At 43.6% G+C, this 16,853-nt stretch overlaps 1 pseudogene; it reads left to right on the forward strand.

Moving 5' to 3' along the window:
* The first annotated feature begins 3,706 nt into the window (after positions 1-3,706).
* On the forward strand, positions 3,707-13,746 carry LOC135527153 (uncharacterized; annotated as a pseudogene).
* The last annotated feature ends 3,107 nt before the right edge of the window (positions 13,747-16,853 follow it).

Below are 16,853 nucleotides of genomic sequence, written 5' to 3' on the forward strand. Positions count from 1 at the left end.
GTTGGTATTACAGACAGGGAGAGGTTGAAAATGTCAGTGAAGACACTTGCCAGTTGGTCAGCGCATGCTCGTAGAACACGTCCTGGTAATCTGTCTCACCCTGCGACCTTGTGAATGTTGACCTGTTTAAACATCTTACGCACATCAGCTACAGAGAGCGTAGCAGTTGTCCGGGAACAGCTGATGCTCTCATGCATGATTCAGCGTTACTTTCCTCGAAGCAAGCATATAAGTAATTTATCTTGTCTGGAAGGCTCGTGTCTCTGGCAGCTTGCGGCTGTGCTTCCCTTTGTAGTCTGTAATAGTTTGAAAGCCCTGCCACATCCGACGAGCATCCGAGCCGGTGTAGTACGATTCAGTCTTCGTCTTGTATTGACGCTTTGACTGTTTGGTTCATCGGAGGGCATAGCGGGATTTCTTATAAGCTTCCGGGTTAGAGTCCCGCTCCTTTAGCTCTGTGCGGATGTTGCCTGTAATCCATGGCTTCTGGTTGGGGTATGTACAAACGGTCACTGTGGAGATGATGTCATCGATGCCTTTATTGATGAAGCCAGTGACTGATGTGGTGTACTCCTCATTGCCTTTGGAAGAATACCGGAACATATTCCAGTCTGTGCTAGAAAAACAGTCCTGTAGCTTAGCATCTGCTTCATCTGACCGAATCTGAATGGGATCTCTAGCAGATTAGTGTTTCCCTTTATTCAAATTTCAACCTCTCACTTTTGATTTTTTGAAAATGAAATAGTCTCCAAAATATTGCTATTTTTAAAGGAAGACATAGAAAGTTAGCTGCAATTTAAGTTTAATACTTAAGAAAAGACTGAAAAAAATGGCAGTTAAACTCAAATATACTAATTGATAAAACAAAACATTATTTTTGGATTTAAAAAAATATATGTTTGGAAATGATATCATAAATTGGACTGGTGGAGTTGTCTCACATGCAGCAAACAAAAATATATGGAAATGTATGCTCTATCCAAAATTACAAACTGCAAAAATGGAAGAGGCAAGTGGAAGGGGGAGAAAGTAAGGAACTTGTCTGTCGGCCTTGCATTAAAGACCAACATTGTTAATAAAAAGTATAGCATTTATATTTAAGGACCAAAAAATGGACAGCTGTGCCATACAGATTGCAAATAGTTTTTTGATGTACCAATTCCATGGCACATGGTTTATGAACTGATACACAAAATGACGCCGTATTTTTCAATTTAAATGATACAACATTCTTGCAACCAATATAAACTCAGCAAAAAATAAAAAATTTCAGGACCCTATCTTTCAACGATAATTCGTAAAAATCAAAATATCTTCACAGATCTTCATTGTAAAGGGTTTGAACACCGTTTCCCATGCTTGTTTAATGAACCATAAACAATTAATGAACAAGCACCTGTGGAACGGTAGTTAAGACACTAACAGCTTACAGACGGTAGGCAATTAAGGTCACAGTTATGAAAAGTTAGGACACTAAAGAGGCCTTTCTACTGACTCTGAAAAACACCAAAAGAAAGATGCCCAGGGTCCCTGCTCATCTGCATGAACGTGCCTTAGGCGTGCTGCAAGGAGGCATGAGGACTGCAGATGTGGCCAGGGCAATAAATTGCAATGTCCATACTGAGACACCTAAGACAGCGCTACAGGGAGACAGGACGGACAGCTGATCGTCCTTGCAGTGGCAGACCACGCGTAACTCCACTTGCACAGGATCGGTACTTCCGAACATCACACCTGCAGGACAGGTACAACTTCCTGAGTTACACCAGGAACGCACAATCCGCACAATCCCTCCATCAGTGCTCAGACTGTCCATTATAGGCTGAGAGAACCTGGACTGACGACTTGTAGGCCTGTTGTAAGGCAGGTCCTCACCAGAAATCACCGTCAACAACGTCGCCTATGGGCACAAACCCACCATCGCTGGACCAGACAGGACTGGCAAAAAGTGCTCTTCACTGACGAGTCGTGGTTTTGTCTCACCAGGGGTGATGGTCGGATTCTCGTTTATCGTCGAAAGAATGAGCGTTGCTCCGAGGCCTGTACTCTGGAGCTGAATCAATTTGCAGGTGGAGGATCCGTCATGGTCTGGGGCGGTGTGTCACTGCATCATCGGACTGAGCTTGTTGTCATTGCAGGTGTCGTGTCTTTGGCATCATTAAAGTGAAGACTGTTATTTTATCAAATCAATTCTCTGTAATTATTATTATTATTATTATTAAACTAATAATGTAAATGTAATTAACTAGGGAGTCGGGGCACTAAGGAAAATCTTCAGATTACAAAGTTATAATTTTCCTAATATAACTCTTCAGATATTTTAATATCTGATCAATTAGTCTTCTAATTAATGAAATATTATTTACCTCGCGTTAGTCTCATTCCAAATGTCGTAAATGGTTGGTTATCTGCCCGAACCCAGCCTTTACTATGACTCATTCATACATCTATTGTCTTAATAATTTATTTACTAACTAACTAAATAATCGCAGAAATGCATAAACAAACAAACAGTAGATATGGTTACAAGGAAATGAGGTTCCCTAGTGGGCTAAGCTGATTTGACGGCTTGGCGGACAAAGGGAAGTGGGTGGACACTGAGAAGAGCGGGAAAGACAACAAAGAGACACTACACAGTTGATAATTATATTAATTGGAATGCTAATCCTTTGCACATGAACGCTCACGCATTCGGAAATAATTGCAATCAATATATATATTTACGCTCAGTGTCGTCATGATTTCTGTTGGAATCGTCTGGGTCTCTCTGCTTCCCTGGAGTGTTTCGTGGTTAGAATGGATACTTCAGAGTACCATTCAGAAAGGTTCTTATAGAATAGTTGTTTTGGCGGTTGTTGGCCTTCGCATGTCAGGTTGACATAATTTCTAGCTGCAGACTAGTAATTAGTATCAAAGATTTGCTCTTATTCTGTTGGAATCGATAGTCTTAGAGTTGAACCATTTCCAACCCTGTAGCCAATGCTCCACGTGGTATGGTTAGGAATTCAACAACCATTACAACCTTAGCTTACACTGAGGTTTTTGTTGTCTCTGCTCAACCTTCGCCCCCTCAGCTGACCGAGGTACGCGTGGTCTCAAGAGGATTTCTTCAGGTGGGGTTTTATTCCTAACAGTAGAAAAGGGCTGTCCCATGAGCCAGATCATGTTGGGTGCTCATGGAGGCGGGACAATGACTTAGTTAAACTTTAAAGGGAGTACAATTCTCTCACATTAACAGTTTCAAATCACATAATAATTACATAATTTCACAAATAGTTTCATCTTTACTCATTCCTTTTATACAATAATTAGATGCAAACCTCATAACGGAGGCTCCTGTATAAACAGAGTTATGGTAATGTGACTGTGTTGTCTTTCATGAGGTCACAAACATGAAACAAACCGGACCTGGTCTTAGCTGGCTTCTCCAGCGACCGTTTACACATTCTCCAAAACATGGATATTGTTCAGTTCTCAAGTTCTGTGATGTAGAAGTTCCTTTGTTCCCTCTGTCTCTTTCTGAGAGTCTCCTCCAGGAATTTACGACCTGTGATAACAGAACCTGGGTGTTGGAAGGAGAGAGGGGGAAGCCACTCGCTATACCCGAAGAGGGCCACGTCATGACACAGGCAATCTCAACGCTGTGCGTTACATGGAAGACATCCTCCTCCCTCATGTGGTGCCCTTCCTGCAGGCTCGTCCTGATATGACCCTCCAGAAAGACAATGCCACCAGCCGTACTGCTTGTTCTATGCGTGATTTCCTGCAAAACAGGAATGGCCAGTCGAAGAGCAAGGACCTCAATCCCATTGAGCACATCTGGGACCTGTTGCATCGGTGGGTGAGGGCTAGGGCCATTCCCCCCAGAAATGTCCAGAATCTTGCAGGTGACTTGTTGGAAGAGTGGGGTAACATCTCACAGCAGAACTGGCACAGCAGAACTGGCAAATCTGGTGCAGTCTATGAGGAGGAGATGCACTGCAGTACTTAATGCAGCTGGTGGCTACACCACATACTGACTGTTACTTTTGATTTTGACCCCACATTTGTTCAGGGACACATTATTCCATTTCTGTTAGTGACATGTCTGTGGAACCTGTTCAGTTTATGTCTCAGTTGTTGAATCTTATGTCCATACAGTATAAATATTTACACATGTTAAGTTTGTTGAAAATAAACGCAGTTGACAGTGAGATGACGTTTCTTTTTTTACTGAGTTTATATGGGGGATACAACAATCCCAGCTCTGAAGAATTTGCTGCAAAGTGACAGAATCATTATGTCATTTGTTTTGGTACTGTCCCAATTTAGGAAGGGCTGAAGAATTGCAACATTTACCTGGAGCTAACTCTGCAAATAGCACTGCTGGGCGATTTGAAAAGTCATAGTCAATAGATCAATAATAAAATAATACTCTTAGCAAATATGTTTCTTTCATTTACCATCTGTAGAAACTATGAGAAACACCACAGCACAGTTGAAAAATATATGGTAAATAGAAATCAAAACTGCATGGTGTTCAGAGATAGATGTGAGGAGTTGAGGGGAGCTGAAGGGTGGGACAGGATGGTGTTCAGAGATTGATGTGAGGAGTTGAGGGGAGCTGAAGGGTGGGACTGGATGGTGTTCAGAGATTGATGTGAGGAGTTGAGTGGAGCTGAAGGGTGGGACTGGATGGTGTTCAGAGATAGATGTGAGGAGTTGAGTGGAGCTGAAGGATGGGACTGGATGGTGTTCAGGGATAGATGTGAGGAGTTGAGGGGAGCTGAAGGGTGGGACTGGATGATGTTCAGAGATAGATGTGAGGAGTTGAGGGGAGCTGAAGGGTGGGACTGGATGGTGTTCAGGGATAGATGTGAGGAGTTGAGGGGAGCTGAAGGGTGGGACTGGATGATGTTCAGAGATAGATGTGAGGAGTTGAATGGAGCTGAAGGATAGGACTGGATGGTGTTCAGAGATAGATGTGAGGAGTTGAGTGGAGCTGAAGGGTGGGACTGGATGGTGTTCAGAGATGGATGTGAGGAGTTGAGGGGAGCTGAAGGATGGGACTGGATGGTGTTCAGAGATAGATGTGAGGAGTTGAGTGGAGCTGTAGGGTGGGACTGGATGGTGTTCAGAGATAGATGTGAGGAGTTGAGTGGAGCTGAAGGGTGGGACTGGATGGTGTTCAGAGATGGATGTGAGGAGTTGAGGGGAGCTGAAGGATGGGACTAAAAACAAACAAAAGATAACTCATGTAAAATATACTGTGTCTGTAGGGTTTTTCTTTATTTTTTACTATTTTCTACATTGTAGAATATTTTGTTACGTTACAGCCTTATTCTATCATGGATTAAATAAAATAAAATCCTCAGCAATCTACACACAATACCCCATAATGGCATCACAATACCCCATAATGGCATCACAATACCCCATAATGACAAAGTGAAAACAGGTTTTTTGAAAAAACAGAAACACCTTATTTTACATAACTATTTAGATCCTTTGCTTTGAGACTGGAAATTGAGCTCAGGTGCCTCCTGTCTCCATTGATCATCCATGAGATGTTTCTACAACTTGGTTGGAGTCCACCTGTGGTAATGTCAATTGATTGGACATGATCTGGAAAGGCACACACCTGTCTATATAAGGTCCCACAGATGACAGTACATGTCAGAGCAAAAACCAAGCCATGAGGTTGAAGGAATTGTCCACAGAACTCAGAGACAGGATTGTGTCGAGGCACAGATCTGGGGAAAGGTACCCAAAAGGTCCCCAAGAACACAGTGGCCTCTATCATTCTTAAATGGAAGAAGTTTGGAACCAAATCAAATTGATTTATTAAGCCCTTACATCAGCTGATATCTCAAAGTGCTGTACAGAAACCCAACCTAAAACCCCAAACGGCGAGCAATGCAGGTGGAGAAGCAAAAACTCCCTAGGAAGGCCAGAACCTATGAAGGAATCTAGAGAGGAACCAGGCTATGAGGGGTGGCCAGTCCTCTTCTGGCTGTGCCGGGTGGAGACATCAAGACTCTTCCTCGAGATGGCCGCCTGGCCAAACTGAGCAATTGGGGGAGAAGGGCCTTGGTCAGGGAGGTGACCAACAACCCGATGGTCATTTTGACAGAGTTCTAGAGTTCCTATGTGGAGATGGAGAACCTTCCAGAATGACAACCATCACTGCAGCACTCCACAATTCAGGCCTTTATGGTACAGTGGCCAGACGAAACCCACTCCCCAGTTAAAGGCACATGACAGCCCGCTTGGAGTTTGCCAGAAGGCACTTAAAGGACTTTCAGACCACGAGAAACAAGATTCTCTCGTCTGATTGAACTATTTGGCCTGAATGCCATGCATCGCATCTGAAGGAAACCAGGTACCATCTTTACGGTGAAGCATGGTGGTGGAAGCCTCATGCTGTGGGGATGTTTTTCAGCGGCAGGGACTGGGAGACTAGTCAGGATTGAGGGAACAATGAACAGAGCAAAGTACAGAGAGATCCTTGATGAAAACCTGCTCCATAGTGCTCAGGACCTCAGACTGGGGCGAAGGTTCACCTTCCAACAGTACAACACAGGAGTGGCTTCGGACAAGTCTTTAACTGTGCTTGAGTGGCCCAGTTATAGAAGGAACCATGAATTCTGCTCTGTATGCTCATTAATTCTGCTCTGTATCAGAGAATTCTACAGGAGAACATCAGGCCATCTGTCTGTGAGCTGGAGCTAAAGTGCAGCTGGGTCATGCAGAAAGACAATGATCCAAAACACACAATCAACAATCAAGTGTGCATGAAAATGGTTCAAAAGCAACATACACTGCTCAAAAAAATAAAGGGAACACTAAAATAACACATTCTAGATCTGAATGAATGAAATATTCTTATTAAATACTTTTTTCTTTACATAGTTAAATGTGCTGACAACAAAATCACACAAAAATGATCAATGGAAATCAAATTTATCAACCCATGGAGGTCTGGATTTGGAGTCACACTTAAAATTAAAGTGGAAAACCACACTACAGGCTGATCCAACTTTGATGTAATGTCCTTAAAACAAGTAAAAATGAGGCTCAGTAGTGTGTGTGGCCTCCACGTGCCTGTATGACCTCCCTACAACGCCTGGGCATGCTCCTGATGAGGTGGCGAATGGTCTCCTGAGGGATCTCCTCCCAGACCTGGACTAAAGCATCCGCCAACTCCTGGACAGTCTGTGGTGCAACGTGACGTTGGTGGATGGAGTGAGACATGATGTGCTCAATTGGATTCAGGTCTGAGGAACGGGCGGGCCAGTCCATAGGATCAATGCCTTCCTCTTGCAGGAACTGCTGACACATTCCAGCCACATGAGGTCTAGCATTGTCTTGCATTAGGAGGAACCCAGGGCCAACCGTACCAGCATATGGTCTCACAAGGGGTCTGAGGATCTCATCTCGGTACCTAATGGCAGTCAGGCTACCTCTGGCGGGCACATGGAGGGTTGTGCGGCCCCCCAAAGAAATGCCACCCCACACCATGACTGACCCACCGCCAAACCGGTCATGCTGGAGGATGTTGCAGGCAGCAGAACGTTCTCCACGGCGTCTCCAGACGTGTCACATGTGCTCAGTGTGAACCTGCTTTCATCTGTGAAGAGCACAGGGCGCCAGTGGCGAATTTGCCAATCTTGGTGTTATCTGGCAAATGCCAAATGTCCTGCACGGTGTTGGGCTGTAAGCACAACCCCCACCTGTGGACGTCGGGCCCTCATACCACCCTCATGGAGTCTGTTTCTGACCGTTTGAGCAGACACATGCACATTTGTGGCCTGCTGGAGGTCATTTTGCAGGGCTCTGATAGTGCTCCTCCTTCTCCTCCTTGCACAAAGGCGGAGGTAGCGGTCCTGCTGCTGGGTTGTTGCCCTCCTACGGCCTCCTCCACGTCTCCTGATGTACTGGCCTGTGTCCTGGTAGCGCCTCCATGCTCTGGACACTACGCTGACAGACACAGCAAACCTTCTTGCAACAGCTCGCATTGATGTTCCATCCTGGATGAGCTGCACTACCTGAGCCACTTGTGTGGGTTGTAGACTCCGTCTCATGCTACCACTAGAGTAAAAGCACCGGCAGCATTCAAAAGTGACCAAAACATCAGCCAGGAAGCATAGGAACTGAGAAGTGGTCTGTGGTCACCACCTGCAGAACCACTCCTTTATTGGTAGTGTCTTGCTAATTGCCTATAATTTCCACCTGTTGTCTATTCCATTTGCACAACAGCAAATGAAATTTATTGTCAATCAGTGTTGCTTCCTAAGTGGACAGTTTGATTGAGTGGGCCAAAATTCCTCCACAGAGATGTGAGAGACTGATCAACAACTACAGGAAGTATTTGGTTGCAGTCATTTCAGCTAAAGGCGGCACAACCTTTAGCATAAGGGGGAAATTACTTTTTCACACAGGAGAATTGAGTTTTGCATAACTCTGTTAATTAAATAAAGAAAATAAGTATCCATTGTTTGTGTCATTTGAAAACACAGGTTCCCTTTATCTAATATTATGTTTTGGTTGATAACATTCAGTATAAAAAATATGCAAAAATAGAGAAAATCAGAAAGGGGGCAAATACTTTTTCATGGTACTGTATGTTCCTATCATGTTCAACGGTACTCCCACCGGCTTTGATCTTTGTCATGGTAGCAACGTAGTCTACGCTGTTACTCCTTGCAGATCCAGACAGTGCAGGTCGCAGGGAAGATGGAAACCTCAACAAACAGCAGGGATCTAGACAGTCCCTCGACCAAGGCACTTAACCCTAATTGCTCCTGGAAGTCGTTTTGGTTAACAGTGTCTGCTACATGACAAATGTCAAAATATAAATGTAATTCCTCCCTCAGTAGGGAGCTATCAAGGTCAGAGGAAGCATGTTATTAGGCCAGTTTAGCGCCAGGGCCAGAGAAGGCACTGTTTGCTCTGAGTTTGTCTGGGACTACAACAAAAATGTGTACTGTTGGGGGTACTCGAGGACTGGAGTTCGGAAAAAACTGATCTTATTGATCAGTCTGTCTGCCCCCAAATACATGTCTCTCTCCACCCCCAGGTGGTATTAGTGACCCTCTCAGTGGGGAGGTGAAGCCCAGGATCCTCCTGATGGGTCTGAGGTGCAGAAGGTTGGACGTACCCATGATTTTGTCTTGTAAGGAGTTTTCCATGCTGCAATGCAAATAAAACAGACAATCAAATCTTATTTTAACTAAGGTGATTTTCTACATTATGTCCCCTATGTGAGAACCAACAAGCTCTGCAGGTAGGACCTGTCCAACAGTTCCTTTGTCAGCTTCCAGATCTGGGACATAACCGGACAGATCGACTTCTTCGACCTTTCGACCTGACCTTCGACTACGAGAGTATCTCAGAGGAACAGGAGCCCTCATCATCATCATCAACTCACAGGTAACTATATAGAAACTGTGGTGTCCGTGCTAGGGTTGCAAAGTTCCCAACATTTTCTGAAAACGTCTTGGTTTTCCAGAAAACCTGGTTGAAGAATTCCAGGTTGCAGGATTCTTTCAGGGATTGATAAAGTTCAGTTCAGTTCAAATACATTCAAAGAATTTCTCACAACTGTCTATTGTACAGTGAAAGTAGAAAAGCAAAGTGTCTTTGGTTTGTGATAGAAACTAAAAGTTGTTAGATGTGTTCCACTCCTCTTTGATGAGTATCGCTGTGAGGCGCTTCAATCAGCAATCAGCAATTCCTTTTGGTGACTTTGCTGTCTTTGAACCATCTATGTGCTATAGAAGAGCTCGGGCCAGATATCTTCTGAGTCCGTGGTGTTATCTATTGTGAATGCATCAAAAGGCATTTATGCATTTTTATACAACAAATGTATGAATATTTAGTGTTTACTCTTCCTCGGGCCCACACAAAACATGAAACATGACATAATACAGAACATTAATAGTCAAGAACAGCTCAAGGAAAGAACAACATAAATAAAGAAACAGCACACAGTCTACATATCAATACATACACACAAAATATCTAGGTCAAATAGGCGAGAGGCGGCCTCTCGTTTGGGGCAGCGGTCTAAGGCACTGCATCGCAGTGCTAGAGGCGTCACTACAGACCCAGGTTCGATCCCGGGCTGTGTCTCAGCCGGCCGCGACTGGGAGACCCATGAGGCGTCACATAATTTGCCCAGCGCCGTCCGGGTTAGGGGAAGGTTTGGCCGGACGGGATGTCCTATTGTGCTCTAGCAACTCCTTGTGGCGAGCTCATGCACGCTGACTCGTGTCGCCAGTTGGACGGTGTTTCCTCCGACACATTGTTGTGGTTAGCTTCTGGGTTACTGCGGGCAGTGTCAAGAATCAGTGTGGCTTGGCAGGGTCGTATTTCAGAGGATGCATGGCTCTCAAACTTCGCCTCTAGTGAGTCCGTACGGGAGTTGCAGCGATGAGACAAGACTGAAACTACCAATTGGGGAGAAAAATGGGTTAAAAACTACAAAAAAACAACACCAAAAAAGAAAAACATTTGGGGAGAGGCATTGTGCTGTGAGGTGATGCTTTATCAGTTAAAAAAAACAGGTTTACTGTTCATTTGAGCGATATGAGTTCCATGCAATAATGTCTCTAGATAATACTGTATGGCTTCTTGAATTTGTTCTGGATTTGGGGACTGTGAAAAGACCCCTGGTGGAATGTCTGGTGGGGTAAGTGTGTGTGTCAGAGCTGTGTGTAAGTTGACTATGCAAAAAATTAGAATTTTCAAGATGATCTCCGAGGAACAGGGGCCCTCATCTTCATCATCAACTCACAGGGGACTACATGGAAACTGTGGTGTCCGTGCTAGGGTTGCAAAGTTCCCAAAACTTTCTGAAAACTCCTTGGTTTTCCAGAAAACCTGGTTGAAGAATTCTAGGTTGCAAGATTCTTTCTGGGATTGATAAAGTTCAGTTCAGTTCAAATACATTCAAAGAATTTCTCACAACTGTCTATTGTACAGTGAAAGTAGAAAAGCAAAGTTGTTAGATGTGTTCCACTCCTCTTTGATGAGTCTCACTGTGAGGTGCTTCAATCAGCAATCAGCAATTCCTTTTGGTGACTTTGCTGTCTTTGAACCATCTATGTGCTACAGAAGAGTTTGGTCCAGATCACTAAGTCCATGGTGTTATCTATTGTGAATGCATCAAAAGGGATTTGTGGATTTTTATACAACGATATTATAAATGTTTAAAGCATGTCTATATTTAGCTTCGGATGCACAGACATCGCTCACGTTGTCAACAAAACTAAATTTAGAAGGATAGACACGAGAGACTACTGTGAGTGTAATAGTAACCATATAAGGCACTATAAATGCATTGTCGGAACTAGAAGCACAAGCATTTCGCTACACTCGCATTAACATCTGCTGACCATGTGTATGTGACTAATAACATTTGATTTGATTTGATTTAAATGCATTAATTACACTCAGGTTGTGCACAGAAAGCGTTAGATGCTATTCTACTGTTTTAACAGAAGGTAGCTAACTTGCTGTATGAAACCAGTGAGAACCTCCCTCCACCACTCAGACCGTGATGGACCTTACATTCCTGATTCAACTCTCTTTATGAGTTACATTTTTTTGTATCTCACTTTATTGCTTTACGTGTTTTCCTGTAGGTGCTACTGCAATTAGGTTTTTAGCTGCATTTGTACACATTAAATCAATTAAATAAAACATACTTTTGTTTCCTGTCCTTGTCTGTCTCTCGGATGAGGAGGCACTGAGTCGGCTCCACCTCACAATAACCAGGGCCTACAAGGTCAACCCAGACATCATCTTTGAGGTGTTTATCCACAAGGTGGACAGGCTGTCGGACAACGCTAAGTTCTAGAAGCACAGGGTCATATACAAATGGGCCAATGACGACCTGGCTGACGTCAGCTTGGAGAGGATACATCTAAGGTAATACCGTCAGCGGCAATTTAGTAAGAAGGGCCAAATCTGTCGTGGCTCCATAACAAAATCTTTTCAGGTTCAATAAATATACCTCTGTAAAAAGTGGCCAATTCATTCATGACTACATTTAGCTAACAGTTAGCTGATAGTTAATCCAGAGAGTCTTACCTTTGCCTCAATTTGGCAGATCATCATGGCATTTTTAATTCGTTATGAACAGCAATTTGGCATTTCATTTTGGGGGGGGGGTAAATACAGGCAAATATATTGATAAAAGTCCCCTTTTCTTAGAGAGATTTACACGGATATCAAAACGTCACGAAACAACCCTTATTTTAAGTCTTTCTAAAATCCCCTATGGGAAAAATGAATGGTGGGAAAACAAATGAAAGCATTTCCCTGTTTGACTGCTCGGTTTTATGGGTATTATGACTCATACTGTGGTATTCTATAAGGAGGTGTCTTCAAATGAAGCTACCATAGCATGAATTACTAGTGGATGGCCAGTGCCCTCTTCAAGCTACCATCTAACATTAAGATGATAATTAACAGAACTGTCCTCAGGAGTAATAGGGTATAATTCAGCATTTTTGACCAGGGCCCATAGAGAACAACCAGGCTGGTTGTTTGGGCAGAAGTGGTTTGACAGAAACAAAGGTGAATGACATTGCCGAATCAAATGGTTGATTATAAACACTTGAAAATTCATCCAATAGGTGGCAGTAATAAGTAAAGCATCGCAGGCGTCAGGCATCAGGCGTCAGGCATCAGGCATCGTAGTGTAGAAAGAGGAATATACCGTGTAAAGAGAAGATTGCTTATTTGTTTTCATTAAGGCTCTTTTGTAAACAAACAGAAAATGAACAGCGTGAGAGATATTGCTTAAGGACTATTATGACAACCTGTTGTCGTTCGTAACATCTTACAGTAGATGAAACCCAACTCATACCCTCACCCTCAGTTTATAACTACAAACATATGAGAAAATACATATTTTACAGATTAAATCATTATTAATATCAAGGTTAAACTTTACAATAAAAACATTTAAATGAGCTTTTATACTTATTCATCTGCCTAGAATATTGAGAGGAGGCAACGTTTGAAAGCCTTCACCAATGTAATTAGCAAAGTGTTTGTTGTATCTCATTAGTATGTTCATAAATATGTATGTTCATAAATAAATAACTACACAGTATGAGATCCCTTTAATCTCTGGACTTTACATGGAAACTTGTATTGGTCTACACACCACATACAGTGCATTCGGAAAGTATTCAGACCCCTTGACTTTTTCCACATTTTGTTACGTTACTACAGCCCTAGTCTAAAATTGATTAAACAGTTTTTTCCTCCTCAATCTACACACAATTCCCCATAATGACAAAGCAAAACCGTTTTTATTTTATTTAACTATTCAGACCCTTTACTCAGTACTTTGTTGAAGCACCTTTGGCAGTGATTAAAGCCTTACGTTTTCTTGGGTGTGATGCTAGAAGCTTGGCACACCTTTTTGTGGGAATTTCTTCCATTCTTCTCTGCAGATTCTCTCAAGCTCTGTCAGGTTGGAGGGGGAGCACCGCTGCATGGCTATTTTCAAGTCTCTCCAGAGATTTTAGATCAGGGTTCAAGTCCAGGCTCCTGCTGGTCCACTCAAGGACATTCAGAGACTTGCGTTGTTTTGGTGGTGTGCTTAGTGTCGTTATCCTGTTGGAAGGTGAACCTTCGCCCCAGTCTGAGATCCTGAACGCTCCGGAGAAGTACTTTGCTCCGTTCGTCTTTCCCTCGATCATGACTCGTCTCCAGTTGCTGCTGCTGAAAATCACCCCAATAGCATGATGCCGCCACCACCATGCTTCACTGTAGGGATGGTGCCAGGTTTCGTCCAGACGTGATGCTTGGCATTCAGGCCAAAAAGTTCAATCTTGGTTTCGTCAGACCAGAGAATCTTGTTTCTCATGGTCTGAGTTCTCTAGGTGCCTTTTGGCAAACTCCAAGCAGGCTGTCATGTGCCTTTTACTGAGGAGTGGCCTCTGTCTGGCCACTCTACCATAAAGGCCTGATTGGTGGAGTACTGCAGAGGTGGTTGTCCTTCTTGAAGGTTCTCCAATCTCCACAGAAGAACTGAAGCTTTGTCAGAGTTACCATCGGGTTCTTGGTCACCTCCCTGACCAAGGCCCTTCTCCCTTGATTAGTCTGTTTGGCCAGGCGGCCAGCTCTAGGAAGAGTCTTGGTGGTTCCAAACTTCTTCCATTTAAGAATGATGGAGGCCACTGTGTTCTTGGGGACCTTCAATGCTGCAGAAATTGTTTGGTACCCTTCCCCAGATCTGTGCCTCAACACAGTCCTGTCTCAGAGCTCTACGGACAATTCCTTCGACCTCATGGCTTGGTTTTTGCTCTGACATGCACTGTCAACTGTGGGACCTTATATAGATGGGTGTGAGCCTTTCCCAATCATCTCCAATCAATTCAATTTACCAGATGAGACTATGGACTTACTAGTAAAATGCACAAGGGGGTACTTCAGGGGTACTCCTGTCAGAGCAAAATTCAGTTGTTGGTACAGTAACCGAAAAAGGTTTGGAACCACTGGTCTAAATGATGAATATTGTTTATCCCCTTCCTGGTCCAATTTGTTTGTTCAGTCTTTTGGCAAAATATTCCATTTCAGATATAGTAAGTCAGTGAACTTGTGTTGACTCTGGTAGACTGAGAGGGCAAATGTAATAATTGATGTGTACAACATTGATCCTGTATAATGTGAAGTGAGCTGCCATCCTTTTAATCAGAGCAGAACAACAGAAATGTGTTTGTTTTTGTGGTCAGAGTAGCCAGTCCAACCACACAATTTCTAAGTCACCTGTAGATGCATGCAGGAGATGTCTCTGACCACGTCATGCAGAGATCCGACCAACAATAAGCAGAGGGGGGCCGTGGTGTGCTAGCAATCAACTGATACGTAGTGACGAACAGTGGCATTTCAACACGTAGAATCATCTGGAAATGTACAGAAAATTACGGCTGGTATTCTGATTCGGAGACAATAGCACGCCAACCTGCACCTTCTAATCCTTTTACTCTATCATGTGGTTTCCAAAATGTGTGTCCCTTCAGAACTCAGGCATAGAGAAGGCCTTTCTGTTTGACGTGTCAGCAAGATCTATATCGCTTCAGACAGTCTTGTGGACATGCAGACCTACGAGCTGTGCTGTGACATGGTTGACTTGCTCAGAGACATCTCCTGCATCTACAGGTGACTTAAAAGTTGGGTGGTTGGACTGGCTACTCTGACAGCAAAAACGAAGACATTTCTGTTGTATCCTTCATATAATGGACCAACAAAGATTGTATTGTCTTGAGTCTCAGTCACAACCAGACCTTCGCACAAGGCAGGGAATTGTAGTTCTGGTCCTGGGGACCCCAGGCTTTGCAGGGGTTTGTTCCTGTGAGGTGGTACGGTTGGACCCAGATACAGAGAAGAGACGAGGAATCATTGGTTAAGGATAAACATAATACTTTCCTGAGAAACGGTAGCAGCAGGATCACAGTACACCTAAGAAACCAACAAACTAGTAGGCTTGAATACCAACAATGATGAGACAGCCTACAGGGAGGAGGTGAGGGCTCTGGGAGTGAGGTGTCAGGTAAATAACCTCTCACTCAACGTCAACAAATCAAAGGAGATGATCATTTACTTCAGGAAACGACTGCAAACGGTAACCAATTCACACTTCTGCAAAGGACAATGGAAAACACACCTCTTTTAACAGGGAAATCATAATGAGTCAAATTGGACACACCTCCGTGTCGTTAATGTCTCTAGGATGGTCTCTGCCGCCCTCTGGTGACAGGTGGAAACATGACAGTTCCAGCCAAATTCTGATAATAAAATGAGCATTTAGCAAACGCTTTATTCAAAGTGACTGAAGGCACTGTCAAAACAGACAGTAGATGGGACCCATGCAGGCATTAAACCCACCACCCTGGAGTTGCCAGCAACAATATGCCCCAACCCAAGCCAATTGAGCAATCTGACCCATCAGTATATGTATAGCCGACCTCCAAAATGGATTGTATATTCAAAATCATTTGTCTTCCATCTGGAAGTTGATGAAAAGTGAACTCTGTCTTATTCAGAGATACCCAGGCAGGGAGTGTGTGAATCCTGGTCTGTGTGATCTGTGTGTCTCTGTTCAATTTCACTCCAGCTGAGACACTAATTAGAACATAATCTGAAATCCCAGTCTGTTTTAGTAGAGTTATCGTCTGTCTGTGTCTGTCTGTGTCTGTCTGTCTGTGTCTGTCTGTGTCTGTCTGTCTGTCTGTCTGTCTGTCTGTCTGTCTGTCTGTCTGTCTGTCTGTCTGTCTGTCTGTGTCTGTCTGTCTGTCTGTCTGTCTGTCTGTCTGTCTGTCTGTGTCTGTCTGTGTCTGTCTGTCTGTCTGTCTGTCTGTCTGTCTGTCTGTCTGTGTCTGTCTGTCTGTCTGTCTGTCTGTCTGTCTGTCTGTCTGTCTGTGTCTCTCTCTCTCTCTCTCCGTAACATATACACACACACCCGTCTGAAATGAAAAAATCATGAGTACAAGCACATCCTCATCAATATTATTACTCTCACGAATGACTACATTCGTGTTGACATTTCTATTCTCTAAATCCAGCCTTTATTGATATTGGGTAAAAGAGAGGGAGGGTGTGTGAATCCTGGTCTCAGACTCTGTGTGTCTCTGTTCAATTTCACTCCAGCTGAGACACTAATTAGAACCTAATCTTAAATCCCAGTCTGTTTTAGTAGAGAGTCATCCTCTCTCTCTCTCTCTCTAGCTATCTATCTATCTATCTTTCTGTCCGTCCGTCCGTCTGTCCGTCCGTCTGTCTGTCTGTCTCTCTCTCTCTCTCTCTCTCTCTCTCTAACTCTCTATTTCTAGCTCTGTCTCTGTCTCACACAA

This window comes from Oncorhynchus masou, chromosome 32 (genome assembly GCF_036934945.1).
Source record: "Oncorhynchus masou masou isolate Uvic2021 chromosome 32, UVic_Omas_1.1, whole genome shotgun sequence".
NCBI lineage: Eukaryota > Metazoa > Chordata > Actinopteri > Salmoniformes > Salmonidae > Oncorhynchus > Oncorhynchus masou.